This window comes from Dasypus novemcinctus, chromosome 9 (assembly GCF_030445035.2).
Source record: "Dasypus novemcinctus isolate mDasNov1 chromosome 9, mDasNov1.1.hap2, whole genome shotgun sequence".
In the NCBI taxonomy this organism is placed as follows: Eukaryota; Metazoa; Chordata; class Mammalia; order Cingulata; family Dasypodidae; genus Dasypus; species Dasypus novemcinctus.
The window spans coordinates 28,622,349-28,645,927 of NC_080681.1; the positions used below are offsets into that span (position 1 = coordinate 28,622,349).

Below are 23,579 nucleotides of genomic sequence, written 5' to 3' on the forward strand. Positions count from 1 at the left end.
TTCCCCCCACCCCCACCCCAGTTGTCTGTTCTCTGTGTCTATTTGCTGCATCTTCTTTGTCTGCTTCTGTTGTTGTCAGCGACACAGGAATCTGTGTTTCTTTTGGTTGCGTCATCTTATTGTGTCAGCTCTCCATGTGTGCGGCACCATTCCTGGGCAGGCTGCACTTTCTTTCGCACTGGGCGGCTCTCCTTATGGGTTGCACTCCTTGCACATGGAGCTCCCCTACACGGGGACACCCCTGCGTGGCAGGGCACTCCTCGCGCCCATCAGCACTGCGTATGGGCCAGCTCCACATGGGTCAAGGAGGCTCGGGGTTTGAACCGCGGACCTCCCATGTGGTAGAACGGACGCCCTAACCACTGGGCCAAGTCCGCCGCCTGCACGATTGTTTATAATATCTTTATTGGTAATTGCCTAAAATTGTAAGCAACTATGACATCCCACAATAGGTGAATGGGTAAACAGGCTGTGGTACATCCATACAATGGAGTATTATTCAGAAATAAAAAGAAATGAACTACCAAGTTATGAAAAGACATGGAAGGACCTTAAATATGTATTTCTAGGTGAAAGGAGCCAGTCTGTAAAAGCTATGTAAGGTATGGGTCCAAATATATGACATTCTGGAAAAGGCAACACTCTAGAAAAGCAAAAAGATCAGTGGTTGCCATGGGTTCAAGGTGGGGGGATGACTAGGTAGAGCATAGGACATATTTAGGGTAGTGAAAATATTCTGTATGATACAGTAATGGTGAGTAATGGTGGATACTTGACCTTATACATTTAAAAAAACTCATAGAACTGTACAACACAAAGTATGAGCTATAATGTAAACTATGGGTTTTAAGAATTATGTATCAATACTGGTACATCAATTGTAACAAATGTATCACACTCACGTATGATGCTAATAATAGGGAAAACTAGAGAAGAGGGGGGTGTATATATATAAAGTTGTACTTTCTGTACAACTTTTACATAAACCTAAAACTGCTTTAAAAAGTTGTCTGTTAAAATGTGTTTATACTTGCTGTCTCTACTTCTTATCCTTTAATCAATCTTTTTTTTTAAAGATATATTTATTTCTCTCCCCCCACCAGTTTTCTGCTTGCTGTGTTTTTCTGTGACTGCTTCTGTCCTTACCAGTGACACCAGGAATCTCTGTTTCTTTTTGTTGCGTCATCTTGTTGTGCCAGCTCTCTGTGTGTGCTGCGCCATTCTTGGGTAGGCTGCACTTTCTTTCATGCTGGACAGCTCTCCTTATGGGGTGCACTCCTTGCATGTGGGGCTCCCCTACGCGGTGGAAGCCCCTGCATGGCAAGGCACTCCTTGCGTGCATCAGCACTGTGCATGGGCCAGCTCCACATAGTTCAAGGAGGCCTGGGGTTTGAACCGCAGACCTCCCATGTGGTAAGCAGATGCCCTATCCATTGGGCCAAGTCTGCTTCCTTTAATCAATCTTGAACTCATTTCAGTTGGTTTCATCTTCACTATGCCATTGTAAAAACTAATGACAAGGTCATCAAAAAGCTCTATGTTGTTATCCTAAGAGCCTAAAACAGTGCCTGGAATACAGTAAATGCTCAATACATTTTTTTAAATGAATACTTAACATTTTACTAACTTCACTCTTACTTCTCCTGGCAATGCCTAACTTCTTATCATGTTCCTCTTTTCTTTTTCAATGTAAACATTCAAGGATTTGTTATTATTTTTAAATAAATTAATACAATTTTTTAAATGTTCTGGTTTAATTTTTAACATGGTAAATATGGAAAGATAAATGACCCCATAAACAAAAGCACTTTGGCATCATCAAGAAATTTAAGAGCATAAAGGACTCTGGAAACCAAAACATTTGAGACCCATGTGTCTTGAATCAGTCTTTACCTGTTCACCCTTCATGTGACACTTCTTTCATGTTCCTCTTGTTGATGAGATAAACCAGCCCAAGTGTCTGTCATCTGCAACTGATGCTCAGAGTTTCTCCCACATTCGAGTTCCTTGAAAACCCAATCAAAAAGTTGTGAAAGATTTTAATGTGTTTACTTTAGGTTAAAGCTATACTTTTTACTAGGCCTGCATGGTATGATTTATCTTAGGAAAAGCTTTGCAAACCAAGGCAAAAAAAGAAAAAGAAAAGAAGTGAATGAGGGAAGGAAAGAGAGATGGAAGGAGGGAAAGAAGGTTTCTTAACTGGAAAGTCCTATCTTACCTAGTAACCACATAGGTCACTGATGGGCTTAGGTGTGTGGGAAAACACTTTGCAACCTGCACAGTACTATATAAATCCAGGTCATTTTATTAAAATCATATTTTTGAATTCTTCATTGTTCATCAAAAGTTATTTTGTTTCATCTTTATTTTTTCATGTCTTTTAAAAATATTCTGGTAATATTTCTATCTATGTAAATATAGGACTATGTCCTAAATCTCACTAAATCTTCCTCTCTGTGAAAAGCAAAAGAATGGTATGGTAGGAAAGAATAGTGGACCCCCCCAAAGATACCCTTATTCTAATCCCCAGGACCTTTGAATATGTTACATTGCATGGCTGAGAAATTAAGATTGCAGGTAAAATTAAGCTTGCTAATCACCCGATGTTAAAATAGGGAGATTATCCTTGATTATCCAGGTAGACCCAATGCTATTACAAGGGTCCTTCATAAGGATAGTGTGAGGCAGATGAGAGTCAACAGAGATGGCAGCATGAGAAGGACTGGCTGAAAATTCTGGCTTTGAAGATGGAGAAATAGGCCATCAGCCAAGGAATGCAGGCAGCCTCTAAAAGCCAGAAAAGGCAAGGAAGTGGACTTTCCCCCAGAGCCTCCAGAAGGAATGCAGCCCCACAGATACCTTGATTTTGGCCTTGTGCCCTTCAAAACTATGAGGTAATGATTTTTTTTTTATGGTCAAAAAACTTATATTTAGAATTAGCCAGCTGAACTCAGTTTAGATGATCCCAATTTTGTTGGCAACATCCAAAGCACCACGGTCAGGAGCCACTGGAACGTATGCCTGCTTCTCCCCATCAGGCCTGATCAGGGTGTTGATCTTGGCCACGTGGATGTCACAGAGCTTCTTCACAGCTTGCTTGATCTCGTGCTTGTTGGCCTTGACATCCACAATGAACACAAGGGGCTTGTTGTCTTCAGTCTTCTTCACGGCTGAGCCAGTCGTCAGGGGGAACCTGATGATGACCGAGTGGCCAGGCTTGTTTCTCCTGGGGGCATTCTTCTGAGGATATTTGGGTTGTCTCCTCAGACTGAGTGTTAGGCCACCAGAGAGGGTGGATGACATGCAGATCTTCTTTTTTGGGGGCTGTGAACACCTTTCGGTACTGCCCTCTCAGCTTTCAAAGCTTTTGCTTTGGCTTCAGTTTTGGGAGGGGCAGGCACTTCCTTCTTCACTTTCTGCGCCATCTTCATGAAAAGGACACAGTAAGTTTTTGTTGTTTTAAGTCACTGCCTTTGTGGTAATTTGTTACACCAGCAATAGAAAACTATTACAGGTGGCAACTGGGTCAAGAGCATGGGCGTTAGTGTCCAACAAACCCAAGTCTCAATTCTAGACTCACCAACCTTCGCAAGCCTCAGTTCCTCATTAGTAAAATGGGGAAAATAGTAGTGCCTTCTCCATTGGAATATTGTGAGGATGAATGAAGCAATTTATGAAAGGAACTTAAAACAGGGCTCAGAATATATGTTCTCACTAATCATTAAGTAGTAGCTATTAACTGACCATTTTTCTGTGAATTTTAAATATGAATTTATTGCAGAAGTAGAAGGTCTAGGAAAGTCAGCTGCACATATATTGGAATGAAGATAGACTTTGGAGTCAGAATAACTTAGTTAAAGTTTAGGCTATCCTAGCAGTGTAATCTTGGGCAAATCGTTTAACACTCTTCTGCAAACTAAGATAATTACTGTAGCCCAGGCTATGCCAAATTGGATATTCAATGTGAAGGCACTATGGAAACCATAAATTAATGTGTCTAGAGTTATTTCACTTCTTGTTAATCTTTTCATCAGCTTCTTTTATTGATATTTATTTTCCTAAATGTGGAATAATGAAGAGGGGGGAAAAAAAGCCCTCTAGTTATAGCCAGAGGATTCTTAGTTAGGTTTTGGATATGGTGAACATGACGGTAGGTATGCCCAGAACAACATTACCCAACAAGTATTTTTTAAAGTGGAATTTTGCTTACAACCATGTCTTCAAGAGGACTCAGGGCAATTATTCAAAAATCATCAAAAAAACTTGACATTTCTTTCTCTGTACTAACTCTTCTAAAAAAATAATTATTTCCAGTTCAACTCACATTGAGCATCATTCTTTTGAACGAGCTGTATGTCTGAACCAAATTTTGTCTGATTGTGAGCAGAATAGGAATCCTGTAATCACAAACACAGTCATCAGTTTCCTTCTTTCTCTCTTCCTTTCTCCCTAAATTAGATAATATACGTAAAATGTCCTTGATCTGCTAGAATATACTTTAACTGAGTTTCCCCTTTCACGGCATCCTGGTTCTAGATTTCTCTCTGCCCTCCATTAGCTTCACCTACCTCCTCTTTCTACCTAGTTCCCTTAATTGGATTTCTTTTACTCCTTTATTATATCTTCAGAAATATAAATGAATGAAAGCCCACAATAATAGAACTAAGGTAAAATGACACAAAATATAATGTGGGCAGAATGGGTCAACTAACTCAGTATTCCTCAAAGTGTATGGCACAGATCTCTAGCTCTGATGGCTGTTAGCAAGTATTAGGTAAAGAGTTCCTACCTTTCATGAATTTGGAGAATGTTAGGTTAAACAAAGTTAATCAGGGTTCTTTACTTCAGGCTTCAGGTTTTAATATGCGAGTATGCATTGTGAATCTCTAAGATAAGGCTGGGGCTATGGTTCACAGCATTTCTTACTTGAGCATAAGGTCTTATTTGAATATGGCACATTCTGCGGGGACTAAAATTCTCTGGATCAACTTTAAGCAAACTCTTGGTTAAATGTCTAACCTCCAAATTTAAAAGATTGCTGCTTGTTGAAGAACATTGGGGGTAGGGGGCAGGAGAAGGCAGATACTATAACCAAAAGCATAAGATGCATGTCAAAGAAGGCAGGAAGCTTCAAAATTATTCCTTTAGGCTAATATAATATTATGCTGTAAGTAAAGAAACAATTCCTATTCTAACTCTACTTCTCTTGAAGGGAAAAGATTTTTCTTTCTCCTCTTCAACCCTAAAGCCATGATCTTTTCCCCTAATGTCTCACATTTATCTATTTTCTTCTCCCTATTACACTCCCACCCATGTCAAGTTGGACAAAAATAGTGCTACTTCTATGAACTATCCAGAATTTTTTTTTTCTCAGTGAAGAGATGACATAGCTATCGCAGAGAAGAATATAACTAACACACTTGAAAATCTGGGAATTAATTACCATTCAAATGTCTCTAGCTTTGAATTTTCCCCCTTCTCTAGAGCTTAAAGTCTTCCTATCATCACTCCTTAATTATTCTCAACAGCAAATAGTCAGGTACTTGAATTTTACATGATTCCACCAAGTTGGAATTGGAATTTCAGAAAAGACCTCTGTAGCAGTTTGACATGGTTATGAATTCCAAGAATAGATACTAGATTATGTTTGTAATCTGGTATGTACATGGTGCGATTAAGTTATGATTAAGGCTTTGATTGGGCCATGTCATTAGGGCATTGAGTCCCCACCCCTTGGTGGGTAGGGACTCACAAATAAAAGACTTGACAAAGGACAGAGTTTGAGGGTTTTTGATGGAGTTTTGATGTTGGAGAGTGATGCTGAAGCCTTAAGCTAGAGCCCTGGGAAGTAAGCTTACAGAGGAAAGAGAAGCAAGCCCTTGGAGAGAGGAACCCTGAGCCCAGGAAGAAGTGAGTCCTGGGAGAAGAGGAACCCTGAACCCAGAGAGAAGCAAGACCCTGGAAGGGAGGAATCCAGGAAGCCTGAACGCTCACAGACGTCAGCAGCCATCTCTCTCCAACATGTGAAAATAGACTTAGGTACGAAAGTAACTTATGCTTTATGGCCTGGTATCTGTAAGCTCCTACCCCAAATAAATACCCTTTATAAAAACCAGCCAATTTCTGGTATTTTGCATCAGCACCCCTTTGGCTGACTAATCCAACCTCCTTTACTTTCAAGAACTACATAATCTACCTCTTTGAATCCAAAATTTGCTCAGTAAGTAGGCATTTGTCATTCAGTCAATAAAGATTGGCCAAGCACCTCATACATGCCAGGTTCTGTGCAAGGTACCAAGGACTCAAATGTGTAGTTTCTAATTATTAATAGTGGTGAGAATAGTGGTGGAGGTAATGTGGTCTCGTCTAAAAGGTATTCCTCTGTTATATGAAGGGTTCAGTAGAGTAGAAGCTCCCAACATGCTAAATAGGTGAACACGAGATCAGCTTGCAACACATGTAATTATTACTGTTGGTAAGTGGCTTATTGAACCAATAATTTTTTTTCTGGATCAGTGATTCTAAACTCCAACTGCACAATAGAGATCTTTTAAAATACTGATGCCTGGATCCCACCACAGATCGACTGAATTGGAATCCCTGATGGTGAGGTCTTGGTCATTGTTATTTCATAAAAGATTCATTTGTGAGTGTACTGTGCAGCTAGTGTTGAGAAACATTGTTGTAGACAGACAGAATAAGAAGGGGGTTACCTGGGTAAGGTAAGATTGCCTACATCAATAGTAATTAAACTGAGAAGAAATAGAAAGGAGAAATTATTGACTCTATATAAATTAAGGGGCTCAGAAGTTGGGTATGTATCTGCAGTACGATCATGGGACATAGCAGCCACAAAAGTACATAAAGCAGATCCTTTGTTTCCTGAGCAACTCCATTTCCTTAGAACTTTATTGGTCATTGGCACAGGCATAAGAAGACTGCTAGAGAGGGAGACCCAAATTTCTAGGGAACTCAGCTCATAGGCAGGATACTTTCATCAAGCTTAAAGTTATAAATATTGTATACAGCCTCAATACCCAGAGATAAACATTTACACATTGGATTTTATTAGCAAAGTCATCTTAGCAAAATTGCACAGGTCAAGATGAAAGTTTGAAAATGTCTAGAGTTATGGTTTTGTTTTTTAATCTAACCAAAGACACTAAGAATTTCCAGGAGTTCCTTGAGAAATATTTGCTGCTAGAAAGAAAAATAAAAATCTGTCCATTTTGGAAATTCAGAGAAACATATTTTTCTGTGCACTGCCAACCAAATGGTCAAGAAAATGAGGATTATGGAAAAGTCCTAGAGTATTCTTTGCTTGGTACCCACTTGGACTCAAGGCATTCCAAGGAAAGGTGTGCTCTGACAACACTGAAAGGTGACTGCACCAGGGGAAATATTTTCCCTCTTTGCCCACCCATTGCCTTGAAGAAGTAAACCTTCATCAGTCTTCCACTTCTTCTTGATAGTTCAGTGATATTTGAAGCGTTGTTTAACAAGTGTAATGCACTTTGTTTCAGAAAAAAAGTGTAATCTGTTCAACAAGTAGAGGGAGTTAGAGGTGAACTGAGTTAGAGTTAGAGATGAACTCTATTTTGAGTTCATCATGATGAGGACTCTTGATGAATCCAGGTCCTCTTATGACCTGTGGCAGCAAAGCAGTTGCAACCAGAAATGACTAATCCCCCTCATAGAAGGAATGGGCACACCCATTATCAAAGCACCATTTAGGAAAGTTAACATTAGAGTACCAGGGATGATCAGGTGGATTGTTTATGAGAAGGAAGAGCTGCCAGACCCAGAGGCTAGTGAGAACAACATTCCAGAGATGATCAAAACAAGGAAAACTGAACTGGTCCAATAGATATTTTCCAGGGCTCCAGGATGTGGCAGGCAGAGAACACCAGTGAAGAGGAAAGCTAGTGGAGGTGATAGTAGATGGTGCTTAGTTGGTCAAAGGGCTGCCGATGCAAAGTACCAGAAACGTGTTAGCTTTTATAAAGGGAATCTATTTGGGGTAAAATCTTACAGTTTCAAGGCCATGAAATGTCTAAATCGAAGCATCCACAGAGATGCTTTCTCACCAATGTCAGCTACCATTGATCACGGCATGTGGCTATGTGGTGAGGCAAGATGGCCGCTTATCTCTGCCATGGTTTGAGTCTTCTTTTCTGGGCTCACCTTCTCCTCTTGAGCTGCTCCGTGGGCCCAGCCTCAGGGGCCTTCCTGCTTAATTGATCTTGTAGTCCTCAGCCTCCTGGCACAGAGCTTGTCTTTTAGGGCTTCTGTCATAGCAACACAGCTGTGGGCAAAACTAGAGTTTTTTCTCTCACATGGCAGAATCAAACATGGCAGTCCCTTTTTACTGTGTGTGTCCATGTGAGTCTGTCTCTCCCTTTATATCAGACCCAGCAAGAGGGTGGACATGCAACATGAATCACACCTCACTGATGTAATTCAGTCAAATGAGTCCCATACCACAGGAATGGATTCATTTCAAACATATTTCTCTTTTTGGGATTCATAAAGTAATTTCGAGTTGCTACTGATGGTATATCAAGTAGTTGCCAAAATGAGCCAGAACATGGGCACTTACCTCTCACAGTACAAGGGATATAGAAAATGCTCAATGAATATTAACTGAAGAATTAAATTAATAAAGGGCCCTTCCCTTCCCTTCCCTTCCCTTTCCTTTTGCAGGGCATCTTTGTTTAAAATCATAGAACAGAATGAACACAAAAACACCAACCTTACTCAGCCTTACTCAGTCTGTAGAAAGGGTCTTAATCCTGTCCCCTGATGCCAGCGTAGATTGGAAATTTTCACTGAGTACTTAAACTCACTTCTCCTATGTTTTTACTTCAAATGAAATATGCAATTATCTAATTAAAGGTAGGATGTTCTTTGGAAATTTTATCCAGCAATTATTTAAATGAGTACACAAAGCTTATCATTCATTTATAAACCACTGAGGTAGCTAAATTGTCCAAGTCCATCTCCAGTTTGCTGTCTTCTTTCAGAAGCCTTCAAATTCAGAAAAAAGAAGTTATCCACTTTCTTTATCGAACTAATAGGTCCCTCATCTCAAGCTTTAAATAAAACGCATAATAAATTAAATGTTTAATGGAGAAGATATATGAGTTAGAAGTGCTGCTTGATCTATATTTAAAGTGAAAGCATAAAACCTACACCTTTGATATAGATATCGATCATTAGAAAGAGGTTCTTAAATTAAGAATATAGATCATGTCACTCCTTTCCTAGATCTTATTCTGACTCAGAATCTGAAGAAATTCTCCTACCATCAAATTAAAAAGATGATAGAACCATGCAGAGGAAAAACAGACAGCAGCACCAATTGGTTCCTCCAGCAAAGTCATATCCTCCTTGATTAATCTGAAATATCCAATTGAAAACAGCTAAAAATATATATGGGACCTGTGATATCTCATGAGATTAAGCCAGTAATATCCTCTTAGAGTAAATCTGGGTTTCTTCTGATAGTTGTATATTTACATAGTAATAAAACCTAAATAGAAAAATAAAGTGAGAAAAAGATTAGCTGTGAAAAAACAGCACCTCCAGGGCAGCAGACAGGCTGCTAGCAGCAGCCCTGGCCATTGACCCATTGTTCCTCAGAAGAACACCAGGACCACCCATGCCAACACAAAGACTGTTGCCTTACTCACGATGGTTTCACAGCCCCTCACATATGGCACCCAGAATGGCCCCTTGGGGTTCCAGGCTGGGTGAAGAGAGTGATCTTAGGAGAGCAGGACCTAAGGAGCTGGCTGCTTGCTCCAGAACCAGCACGCCATAGCACTTCACTGGCTGTTCTGAGGAGACACACAATGCACGCTTGTTGAGTAATTAAATTTGCAGGGACAACCATGCTCAATGTGTTTTTATGGAATTAAGGTGGGGAAATAGGAAATGGAGCATTTAACTTATCCCAAGATGAAAAACCTATGTTGTTGGCAGGGGGTGGGAGTCAGGATAGGGATGGGTGAGTATAGAGTATTTATTTTTTTAAAATATTTCTGACTCATGAGTAATACGGGTTCATAAACGTTCTGGCACTGACGATGTTTTAATAGTTAGAATCCGTTTAGCACCTAAACCTAAAAAGCACTATGTAAAATCTACCTGCCAAAAATAAACTTCTCAGAAATCTATTCATTACTTTACTGTATAAGAGAATGGAAACAGTGGCAGGATGGGTGGTTCCTCCTGGGGGAAAAAATGCCTTGGCAAATGCAAAGAATAGACACCAAAATCTAACAATGTTCATAGTAAACATTTCTTTCATATTAAAATATTACTTAAAAATCTCTTACTATCACAGTCTACTAATTCACCCAACTAGATAATTATGTTAATGAAATGTTTTGTAATTTTTTAGTTATAAACAATTACAGAATTTCATTCTATACATAACTATTCTAACATATACATTGTCATTTCAGTACCTTTCTCTGCCACTCACACAAAACTGAGGACCCCTACCCCGTATCCCTCAGTGTCCTATTACCTTAGGCAACCCAACAGAGGTGATATTATTTCAGGACATATCTGAAAATAACTTTTTTTTTTTATAACCAACCACCTGCATGGCAGAAATATCACAGGAAGCAAATAACTATCCCAGCATGAGTCACTGTCACCGGCAATCTCACGAGGTAATGAAACCAATTCCACACTTTGCTGGTGGTCTGCCACTGGTTTTGATCATCCTGAAAGCGAAGCCTAGAAGAATTCCTGAATTGAAACAAAGAAGAATTATAGAGTTCACTGAGTTCATTGTTCTCAGCTATTTAATTGTCCTCCTGATTCAATGTTCATCGAGGTGCATGAAGCAACTACTGGACTTCTGGACACCAAACCGAGCTCAAATAAAGAAAATCATGACTAAACTGGGAAAGGCTATGATTAGAACTACAGGAAGCTGCTGACCAGAAATATGAATTTTGATCTCAAGGTTTTCCAAATTCACTAGAGAAGTCTTCTGGTAATTCTGTCATTGATGAGTAAGTCAGAAGGAGTAAGTCAGCTCAACTGCTGGGATCCTGGAAAATTCAAACCCTTATCAAAGCAGAAGTAATCAGGATATAACACCCTGAGATACCATGCCAGATATATAACTCCAGTGATATTATGAATGGGATAAGAAATCTCTTCCCCTGGATAGGCTGGACAGACTGGGGTGCATTTAGAGATAAAGTAGGAGCCAAGTCAACACTTACACCTTTGGTTTTCCCAGAGCCAAATCCAATGAGAGAACTGGGAGAATGAATTTTTTCTCTTGAAGTCTCCCTTCAAGTTTAAGCATTTCAGACAAGATTCAATAAAAAAATTTTAATCTAATTTTTGTGCCTGCAAAGCCCATATAAATCAGCACAAGCCCTGAAAAATTGAAGAGGCATTGTTTCTTATTGAATCTATAAATCTAAGAACTTAGCGCTAAAGAACAATTTTAAGTGTTTCTTCTTTTAATAATTAGTGTGAGAACAGGCATGGAAATTGAGCCCAAGAGTAAAAGAGCCTTATTCAAATCCCAGAAGCAAGAAGTATTTGGCCAAAGAAGATTGCCTAAATAAAATTTACTAAAAATACTAAGTCCAAATACAACTATTTAATGCCTTATGTTTCAGGGGGTTTTGGTTTGGATTTTCGTCCACTTGTGTGTTCTAAAGGACCAGTGACAGTCATGGTGAGAAGGAGGTGTTTTGAAGTCCACATATTTTTCAACGGAAACAGAGATAGATTCTGAATTTTGGCAGGGAAGTTGGAAACAATGTACAAAGTACGAACTTTGAGGTGGCATATTCAGTATTCTCTCATCACTACTGAGTCTTCTGATCAACTCAATTTGGATTTTTATAGAAAATGTTGTCATCTGACTTCCAACCAGAAGCTTTTACTTCAATTCCAATTACATTCTTACCTGCATTATAAACCACTACATAACATGCCTTATTTTATTGCAGACACAACCTCTTTTTCTCTTCTTTAGAAAATGGCCTAATATGTGGCATGGTAGAAAACACATCATATCTGGCAGAGATTCAGATTCTCAAGTTTGTTCTTCCAGCATCCATGTCCTTGCAACTCCAAGTATGGTCCACAAAGCAGCAGCAGTTGACGTCACCTGGAGCTTGTCAGAAATGCAGAATCTCAGGCTCCACCCAGACCTACTGAAACAGTATCTACATTTTAAGAAGATCCCAGATGATCTGTGGTACTTTAGAGATTAATAAACATTGTTCTATGTAACTTCAGCACATAATCATGTCTATACTTCATTTTCCTTATTGTAAAATGATGCAGTTGGAACAAATAGTCATTAAGGGCCATCCACAATTTGTGACTTATAGTAAATGCAAACTAGAAAAAGCCCATTCCTTGGGTATAATCTTCAGTTGTTCTAAGAACAACACCATCTAGATATGGTGTCTGATATTTAATGAGTCTTTGCCACCTCTAACTTTTTTACTTCTTTGTAGAAGCAAATCAAGCCAAATATTTAGTTTCATCTTATCAAAAATAAAGCACATTAAAAAGTGTAAGGGAAAGGGAGGGAGCAGTGCTAATATACATTGAACCATAAGAAACACTTTAAATATATTACCCAACTTAATCCTGACCCCAAAACTGATGAGGGGAATTCTAGAAAAATATATTACAGATGAGAAAACAGTCTCAAAAGTTTATATAACTTGCCCTGGGTCATGAAGCCAAGTAGCACAATCAGGATTTAGGTTTAAGTGTCTCTCATTCCAAATGCCCTGAAATGCAGAGTTGCTTAATGATGTGCTGCTAAATTCAACAATGTTAACTTTGCTTTCATTAATTCCATTTTTCTAGGTAAACTACATCACATTGAAGTTGTATAAATCTCAAATAGCAAAAACTGACACCAAAATTACATATATACTTGTGGTCATTTCCTCCAAACCACTCTTTCTAATGGGAATATGGATATACTTGTAAATTTAGAGTCTGTGCCTTATTTTTAATATACAATTGAATCTCTTCTTTTTAATTTGCATATTTAATCCATTTACATTTATTGTGATGGCTGTTTTTATTAGACTTATAAATGCTAACTTCTTTTGTCGGTTTCTCTCTACCATGTTTTTTTTCTTCCCTCTGTTTCCATTTACCCTTTTTCCATTCTATTGTTTAATTAACATTTATTTGTTCCTTCCCCCACCCATTCTCTCTCTCTCTCTCCTTCTCTTTGTTAGTTTAGAAATCATAGCTTGTATTTCCATTCTTTCAGGGTCAGCCTTAAAGTTTTAGCAATGCTACTTCATTTCCTATTTTTCTAACAAAGCCTAAAGTTTTCATTCTTTCTCTCATACTCCTAAAAAATGTCTTAATACACTTTACCCTTCAGAAGCTGCCCCTCCCTTTTTGGTGGTATTGTTTCCATTCATTTTAAGACAATAAAATTAATGATTAATATTAATTTTAGAGTCAATAGTTAATAATTTACAGTCATATTTCAATGATACCTTTAAGATTCATTCATTCAGTAGCTTTTCAATCAGTAATCAACAACGAATGGCAAATTCACTTACTACAATACCTAAAAATAGTATTTTGCCTTTATTAGTGGATGATGGCTTAGCTAGGTATAGAGTTGAGAGTTATTTTCCCTATCTAACAACTTAGGACATCTATTGCTGCTTCAGAATAGTCTACTGTCAATTTAATTTTTACCACTTTCTAGGTAATATGTCCTTTATTCTCTATTAAATTCTAATATTTTCTATTTATTCATTATTGTCTGCAAGACTATTATGTTAAATCAAAACGTGGGCTTATTTTTACTTTTCTGTTTCAACTCTCAGTGTGCCTTTTCTTTTAACACATTTTTTCCTTCAATTCAGCAAAATACTCAGCCATCAACTTTTGAGACATTAACTCTCTGCTATTCCCTCATGTTTGTATTTTTAGGGTTCCCGTTATATGTAAGTTGGAGCTTCTTAGTTTATCCTCTCTGTCTCTTAACTTTATTTTATTTTTCCCATCTCTTTGTCTGCCCTGATTTTAGGTCAAGCTCTCAGAACTTTCCTCCAGTTTGCTCTTTCTTGGCTGGGTTCAATTTACTGAGTTTATTTCAGTGAATACATACATATTTTTTAAAATTTCTCCAACCTCTACACTTGTTAATCATCTCCTGTCCCTGGCTCAGAAGCACCTGTTTTTATTGACAGGATTTTGTTCTTGCTTTCAGATATGCTTTTTCCTTTATGTCTTTGAAGATTTTACTGTATGCGTTTTAATATCCTGTTCAGAAAGTTAATATCTTCTTGGTAATTGATTTTATCACTTATGCAATTTGTTGACTATCTGTTATACGACTTTAGTTTTCATTCATGGTATTTTACTTGCAAGCAAAAGTTAAAATTTTCTTGCTTTTTATTTTACCATTTATTTTCCTATTCCTCACTCTGCACTCACTTCTCCTTATCTAGTCTTTCTATAGTTGCCTCTACTTGGATTACTCAAGTCTCCAGTTAGAAACAGGTTTTATATTGGGAGCTTAATTCCTATGCTGGGGTATCAAAGTCAATGTATGACTTGAGCCATATTCAGCTGCCTTTTCTTCCCCTGCCATGCTCTCCAGCAGTATAATACAGGCTATGATCTCTAAAAATGATTTCAGCTTTTTTTTTTTTTTTTTCTATTTTAGCTCCTGACTGGGAATAGTGAAGACTTAGGTCCTGTTTCCCTTCAAAGCTGAGCTCTTTGCTACCTTTTTGTGTTTTCACCCTGCAGAGTAATAGATCTCCTCCAGCTTTAGTCTTACTTATTGCATTTTGTTTCTTTTCAGTTTCTGGCCCATAAGATATGTTTATCTTTTTTTTTCAAAACAATAATGGCTCTATAGAAATTATTTATTGCTATCATTGCTGTATGTTTATTGCTGGGAGGAAGGACACAGTTTTATAAATAAACTTACAGCCTCATTTGGATCAGACCTGTACCTCTCTAGTCTGAGTTTTGATTTCATAGAATGGAGTGGCACCACAATTAGAATCTTTTGAGAATTAATTCCCTTATACATGGGATTTAATGTCTAATTTTCCCCAGAAATCTTGCAAAAACAAAGCCATAGAACCTAAAAAGTCATGGCTAACAAGAATTCCTCTCACTGAGCATCTATTCTAATTAATTTGAGGCAAACTGGATAAAGTTTAAGGCAAATGGTGAGGACAGAAAAGTTAATCTTTTCCCCTTCTATTCCAGCTAGTCTTTTGTGCAGTTCTTTTCTTCACCTAACACCTCATATCTATCATTTTCCCCAGCTCAGTGTCTCAAGTTATCATCACTTTGTCTCTTCCTCTTTGGAAAACTGGAAAAGATTTAGTGTCATTCATGTGAACGTTTCTATTTACTGATAGGTCATATCTTAATTAATGAGTTTCAGACACTGTGTTCATTTATTTGAATGCTAAAAATTCTGTAGCAAATTGGAATTAAAAATTCTGTTTTCATTTAAGGAATTTTAGTTACTTAGCAAGTGAGGTTGTTTGTTTATTCTGAGCAGAAAACCCTTAATTCCATATTAAACCAATCTGTTTGACCTATTGTGATAAACACAATAGGGTAAAAGGGGACTAATAGGCACAAGCTATGATCTCTGCATCCTGATTCAGGGGTCAGCAAACTATGACCATTGGTCAAATCCAGACTAATGCCTAATTTGTAAACAAAGTTTAATTGGGTCATTTGCATATTGTTTATAGCTGCTTTCACAATGACAGAGTTGAGTATTTTTGACAGAGAGAACATGGCCTGCAAAACTGAAAATAATCACTAACTGGTCCTTTATAGAAAAAGTTTGCTGAACCCCAGCCTGAGTGATCTCCCTACTTTGTCAAGAAGAAAACTTAGCAATTGGCTTGGCCACCAAAGGGAGGGCCTAGAGTCTTCCAAAAGAGAAGAATCCATATCCATTTTGTATCAGCTTCTTCAAGAGTATGGGTTTCCCCTACCCTAATACAGGACTCTCAAAACTCCCTCTATGCACACACATACCCACTTTCCTGACGAACTTTTTCTGCCTCCAACCCAGCCACTCTTGCCCTCTATACCACAACTTTAGTTCCTAGATGTATATATTATTTCATGCTTTCACCTTTTTCAACATTTAATTATATTGTGCCATAACATCTCACATCTGACACAGATGTGGCTTCACACATAGTCCACCTCTGATATGTTTGTATATACTGCATTTCCCTAACTTCATCACTTCTTAAAGCCATTCATTCATTCATTCTTTCAAACAAAACAACACATTTGTGTACCTCCTATTCTATGCGCCAAGTGTCCTTCAAAACACAGGGAGACAAAGGAGCAAACAGGAAAATGAGCACATGCAATAAACTGTTACAGTTGAGTATAATTTGGGACCACAGAGAATAGGATCAATTCTGCATTGGAGGAAATGAGGAAACTTGTGATGAGCAAAATGTGTGAGGAGGCTTCTTTTGCCAATAAAAATATTATTACAGTACATGTCCTAAAAGTCCTGAGGATACTGAAATTTTTATAAATTTAGTTTCATAACATCCATAAAAACATAAGAAAAATTATTCTAAGATAAAAGTATATCACAAATACTCTCTTCTCAAATGCTTTAAAGTAGTTTCAAAAGACAAGTGAGGCAACATGAAATTAATTAAATATAAATAGAACATGATTGATCTCCTGCCCTTAGGAATTCATTAACTCTCGCTGATTGGATTTGAATAAATCAGAATATATAGAGTTACCTTCAGTGGAGGTTGTGCTAGAGTATAAGTTCCAAAAGCAGGCTGACAAAGGAATCCTCAGCTAGGAAAATCACTAAAAGAAATAGTGCATTCATCACTCTGATCATTATTAGAGCATTTTCATTATTTCAATAATAATAACAATAAACAAAAAATAGACAAACAAACAAGAAAATGTGCAACTATGTGATTATACCAAATATCATTGCTCATACATTTTGGATGAATTGTATGCTTTATTAATATGTATCAATAAAATTGATTTGTTTAAAAAAATAGTGTATAAAATAAAGAGACAAATTGTTGGATAAGAAATTTAATTTATATTGGTTTTTATTATGAAAACAAGGAGATGGAGAAGCAGGAGGTGAGGAAAATGGGAAGTGAGAGAAAGAGAAATATCCCCCACTCAACCGATTTGGGAAATCTGCTGGAATATCAGTATTTTAGAATACCAGTTCTCAACCTGAAATTGGAAACACTGATAGTCAACCTGTCTTGATTTAGAAATTGATCAAGGCGATCAGAATTGGTCCTTCCCAATCCATTCCATGCACTTGATTAGGAGCCAGCACCATCTAGCAACTGTATTTTTGTTTTCCAGAGAGAGGTTGGCCCTCCCCTTGCAGATAGCTCTAGCAGAACACTGGTGATAAAATCTTCTTACAACAGACACAGACAGAAAAAAGATTAAAGGTGAAATTTAAAGAAAGGTGGTTTGGAAAGACACAAAATCTCGATCCCAGGAGGTTTTCAAGTGGGACTAGAATTGTTCAGAATGTTGTACATTTTTTTCTCGTGAATCTGGAGGGAAGTCAATTACTTTACTTACCTGTTAGGTTCATTCCAACTCTGTCACTTTATCCAGTGGCTCCATTCCATGACCTTATGAAACACTAGGCTAGAACCAAGTGCCAAAAAGACATTCAATATGGGTCTATACTCAGAAGTGGAGTAATATGGATGGATGGGTGGATGGAGCAATGGGAGAAAGGGAAGAAGAGAGAAAAGAAGGATCGATTTCAACCAAATGGGATCAATATGGTGTAAGTCACAAAAATCTACCTTGAATGGATAGGCATTTACAAGTGTATTACTTTGGAGAAAGTTGCTTAAATTCTCAAAATCTTAATTTCTTGTTTATAAAACGGGGTTACTAGCACCTGCTTCATTAGGTTGTTTTGAGGATGATGTGTATTGCATGTAAAGCATGAATCATACTCCATAGCCTATAATAAAGACAATATGTATCACCTTAGACATTTGTGTTGTCATTACTGTTAACCATCTCAAAATGTGGTATTTCAAAGAATTTTTAAAATGTAAAGTTGTTGTGACCTAAATTCAACTAGTGTCAGTACTATAAGGAGACCTCTAAGCAAAAGTAAATGCTTAGAGGTGTGTACATCTAAGGAATTTTTTCCATCATTTAAAATTCTATAATAAAAGCCTAGATAATACCCCTATCATATTTTTTTAATTTAGTTACTTAGCACTGTAGGATTTTTTTTTATTTCTCCCCACCCCACAGCCCATGTTCCCCTCATTTCCTGCTCTCTGTGTGTCCATTCACTGTATATTCTTCTGTGTCTGCTTGTATTCTCATTAGGTGGCTCCAGGAACTGATCCTGGGACCTTCCAGAGTAGGAGAGAGGCGATTACTCTCTTGCGCCACCTCATCTCCCTGTTCTGCCACATCTTCTTATTTTCTCTCCTCTGTGTCTCTTGTTGCGCCATCTTGCCATGCCAGCTCTCCACATCGGCTAGCACTCCTGCTCCGGGCAGCTTTCCCACGTTGGGTGGCACTCCGCATGGGCCAGCTTGCCATGTGGGCCAGATTGCCCTCACCAGGAGGCCCTGGGCATTGAACCCTGGACCTCCCATATGATAGACGGGCTCAATTGGTTGAGCCACATTTGTTTTCGCAGTGCTATTAGGATGTTTAGGCCTCTTAAAGGCAGGGAAGCTTGTGTTTTCTTTCATCATTATTAATGTTGCATCAGTCTGTTGGCCAGGAAAGAAAGTAGTATGTCACCACTCAGAGACACTTGCACAGGAAGATTTAAACCATATCAATTTCAAAGTACGTCGACACCAAGAAAATATTGCTTTTTTAAAAAGCTAATAAAAATCATATTAAGTGATTTAAATAGAAATAAACCTGTAATGGTTACTAAGGAACTGATGAGGCTTTATAGCTGTAAGACAAAGAGGGGATATATTTAATATTTAAAGGGAGGCATACAGAGCTAATATTTATTAAAGTAAAGAACAATAACCTAATGAAAACCAAATGTGACAATCCCTAGAAGATATATAATCTTTCAGCTCCCCAAAAGTTTAAAAGTTCTATGGCAACAGATTTCTTAAGCCATGACCCTGGAAGATATTTTCTTGGTCCCTGGAACATCTTCAATAGCTCTCTCCCTTTGCCAGCAATCAATAAGGAAAATTTATTATTTTCTCAAAGATTTTTTAACATCTGAATTGAAATATACATGAAAATATTTATCCACTGGTTCCCCTCCTTCACTGGCTGATGGCTTCCTCCATGGCTGTTAACGTCTCCCTCACTTAGAAACAACAGGTTCCGCAAGGTGCCACTGAGATGGGAGGGAAGCTGCCAGCACAAGGAGAACCTGTGTGCCGTGGAACTATCCATCACAGCTGTGACTGAAATCAGCGGTGGTACGAGGGGATATGATACTGGGTACAAACGGCATCTGTTAAATGCCCTGTGTAGTAAGTGAAAGACTTATTAGGAATAAAACCTTTCTGTTTGAGGACATGCTGTGTATATGTCCAGATGAAAAGGACTGCCAGTTTTTGCAGGCCCATGGGATGTGAGCTACCACCACTTATTTAATGGGGTTTAAAGGAGATGGAGATGTGCTCATACAACTATTGAAACGATAGATCCAACGAAAGCAATATGGAGACTTTGCCTCTGTGCATTTCTCCCTTTACTTTCCCCATTTTGAATTCTCTTCTTCCTAAGCTTTGTCCAACAAAATGTACCATGCCTCTCAAAACATTGTTCAAATCCCTCTTTCTAGGCACTGAGCAAACTGGTTTCTGAGAGGTCATGTGAATGCTGCTACCTAGAAAAACTAGGTTTTAGAGTGACTAGGGTGGCTTGTCATACAGATGACTAGACGTTTTTTCTGGGAAACTCTTTGGAACTTAGAACAAAGCTGTACCGTCTTCCTCTTTCACGGTTGGATCTCAAACCTGTCCCTCTTCCTGGCATCCTTTCTGCTTATATCCATTTTCAAGGTCGTCTTTGTTTCAGTCCAGGTCTAGACTTTCCTCTTCCAAAATCCTTTCTTGACTCCTCCAGCTAGAAGCAATCTCCTGTTTTGTGGTACTCTGTACTTTCTCTCTTGTATTATGGTTATTATGTCTATTTTTTCTCCCCTCTTGAATAATAAAATCCTCAGTAGTAGGATCCAAATCTAACTGATCCTTGTATGCCTCACATCATTCAGCACAGGACCTAGCTTGTAGCAGAAACAAAAAGATTGAAATGTAAGTGCTTTGTAGAAAGGAGCTGTGGAAGTCTCTGGGCTGCTCTCAACATTGTCTCATGTGGTGCTAAGCAAGGGAAAAATTTCGTGTCCTCTCATTCCTGGGCATACATCTAAACTGTATTTTTGTCTTCTTTGCAGTTAGGTTGGACAAAGTGAGTCACTACGGAATGTAGATGGAAGTATCATGTGCTCCTTCTAGGATTGGTTCCTAAATAAGCATCCCACGGGGTCTTTTGTGCTCTCATTCTTTCCTTTCATTCAGAAAACCCACTGAAGGACTCTGCCACCCAGATGGAATATACCTAGATCCCTGAAAGACTGTGTGGACCAGAGGCCCCATTATCCCTCCTCTGACCCACATTAAGCTAGAACAAGAGGAATTAACCTTTGATAAGCCATTGAGATCTTGTGGTTCTTTATTATGGCACTTATTCTATACTGACTAATAGAGACATTTAACATATTTTTATGTGATTTCATTAACTCTAGCTAGAGAGGTAAAGCCATATTTCTTTGAATTTAAGACACCAACAATTGTAGGACAATTTATGTTCTCATAAGAAAGAATAAAGTCAAGCTGTGACAATCCATCCCAGTTTCAGAGAAGTTAAAATATGCAAAAAAGTGACTCTTTGAATCAATGAAATACCATAACAATAATTCAGGTGTAAAAGAATTCTGCAATTGATAAAGCATTATTGTAAATTATCCAACCCATTTATCTAATGTATATTTAGGTATATGTTTGGTCCTTAGAATACAGTGATGAATAGAATATAGTTCCTGTCTTCATGGAATTCATAGTCTAATAGGAGATATTAACAATTAAAGGTAATTAAAAGGAAATATGGGGACCAAAATGATCCATTACCTCTAGCAAGATAGGGTCTTCGACCTAAGCAAGACCATTTTAAATTGGAAGGGGAAGAAACCAAGTTGAAGTTGGTAGGAAGTAAGAGCATGGAGGTAGTAAATACTGGAAAATCTTTTAAGAAGTGGCTGAAAAAGTGAATGAGGGGAAGCAGATGTGGTTCAAGCAGTTAGGTGCCCACCTACCACATGGAAGGACCTAGGTTCAGTTCCCAGTGCCTCCTAAAGAAGACAAGTAAGACAGCAAGCTGATATGACAGGGTGGCATGGTGAGCTGACACAACAAGATGATGCAACAAGATGACACAATGGAGAAATGCAACAAGGAAACAATGAGAGACACAACAAGCAGGGAGCAGACAGCAAGTGCAAACAATGGGGGTGTATGTGTGTGTGTGAGGAGAAAAAATAAAATAAAAATTTTTTTTAAATAAAGTGAATGAGGAGGGAGGGACAGGTATCTTTTATGTCTAGACATGTTAGGTGCCCAGTCTGTGTTGGTTAGCCAAGTGCTTCTTCTAACTTTGCAGGGATATAGCTAAATGGTGACTGATTATCCCTCTCCCCCAATCTTAGAGGGGTCTCGCTTATACTTGATCTGGAGATATTGTACTTTTCACTGAGAAGATATTTTGCCAGGGCCCTTGAGACTTCTGAAGGGGCTGATACAGATGCTGGTGATTAGGCCCTGAGTCACTTTCTAATCTGGAATACTATAGAGCTACTAAAGTCCAGCAATGATCTGGGCTTCAGATACCCTGGCATTGTTCTTCCATTCAACTGATGAACAAAAACCAGATTGTTGGCATCTTAAAAAATGGAATATTTGTGTAGGTCTGAGAATGTGTGTATCTATCAGATTCCCAGGAGTAATTTTTGCAGCTGAATTTTTCCAATTAACTTGATATTTACTTTGATTTATTAGTTGTAGGCTTTAAAAATTTCTAATACTTGACATCCTTATCATTGATGGTGACTGAAGGGTATAGATATAAGTGGGAGGTATAGACCCCCATTGAGCTCAGGGAAAAGGAGAAGGGACAAGTGGAGTATTGATCAAACTATGGTTTCCCAAAGGCCATGTGAACACTGTTACCTTGAAAACCTGGGTGTTGGAGTGACTAGAGTCATGCAGATGACCACAACCAGGCTGTCTCTTATCCACCTCTACCTCACCGGCACCTTTCACCCAGCAGAGGAAAGTTTAAAGGTAAGTTTTGTACTTCATGTTTCTGAAAGTTGTGGTCTACCAGCAGAATAGAGCACACTGAGGTTGGAAATGCCCAGGTTTATGAGGGAAGAGTAGTGTGATAAACTACAGTGAAGGCAAAAACCCCATTGCTATACTCAGTTGCAAAGAGAAGTATCATCTTGTGGGGGATTAGCCTTTACAGCTGCCATTGGTTTATCAGAGAGAGGTGGATGAAGGTTGTGGTAGTTTAGGGCTTTCATGGACCCCAGAAAATCCTGTTCTTTGAGCTGGTCTATTCTTGTGGGTGTGAACCTAGTGTACACGGGATCTTTTGCTTAGGTCACTCCAGTTAAGGGCCTTTGATTATATTACTTCAGTAGGGTGTGACCCAGGGTGGCATTCAATTGGGTCTGTACAAATTTAAGTCATTAATATTGGGAGCAGAGTGTTAAAGGCAGTTGAGTGCCCCAAGTATGGAGAAAGAGTTTACTGCAAAATACCCGGACCTTAAACGAACACATGTAGTGATGGTCCTTTGGAGAGCGAGTTCAGAGGCTTCATCTGAGTCACCATGAAGTGTCTGCAAACTCCAGGTCCTCGTAAGGGCCTGTCTAGATCTCAAATTGCATTTATCTGCTATATCTCCTTAATGTCCTCCAGTTTGCAATGTTTCTCTGTATTTTCTTATCCTTCAAGACCTTGACAATACTGCAGAATACTGGTCAGTTATTTTGTAGAGTAGGTTTATCTGATGTTTTCTCAATGCCTGGAATAAATAGATATGCCTTTTTGGCAAGAATACCAAATAAATGATGTTATATTCTTTGCAGGCACAGAGGTAGTTGTGACCTTCTCTATGGCTAGAAAACCTGAAGTTTGAGGTACAGTGATGAAGTGGGGCAAATCTTCTGACATGAAGTATATGTTTGTGAATAGTACAATGTGTGTGTGTGTTGGAATGATGAGAAGTAATGAAATATGATGCTGAAAAGGAACACTGCAAGAGACTTAGATCTTTGGTAAAGGGAGATATTCTGTATTCTATATTAGACCACTCTGGCTGCAGAGTGAGAGATGCATTGGTGGGAAGGGGAACAGAAGGCAGACAGCAAGGCCTGCTCCCCTGTAATTGCACTGATCTATATGTACTCTATCACTTTTTTGAAAGCAAAGCTCAAACGGCCATCACAGATG

General features: G+C 38.4%; 1 long non-coding RNA gene across 2 annotated transcripts in view; it reads right to left on the reverse strand.

Annotated features, from left to right (window-relative positions):
- The window catches only part of LOC131279708 (uncharacterized), a 119,410-nt gene that overhangs the window by 45,712 nt on the left and 50,119 nt on the right, over positions 1–23,579 (reverse strand). Inside the window, exon 1 of one of the 2 annotated variants that reach the window (XR_009187122.1) lies at positions 1,894–2,253. The exons of the other annotated variant lie outside the window; for it this stretch is intronic. This is a non-coding gene — a long non-coding RNA (uncharacterized lncRNA). Of the gene's footprint in view, positions 1–1,893; positions 2,254–23,579 lie in introns of those variants that run through there. 2 annotated transcript variants of the gene reach the window in all.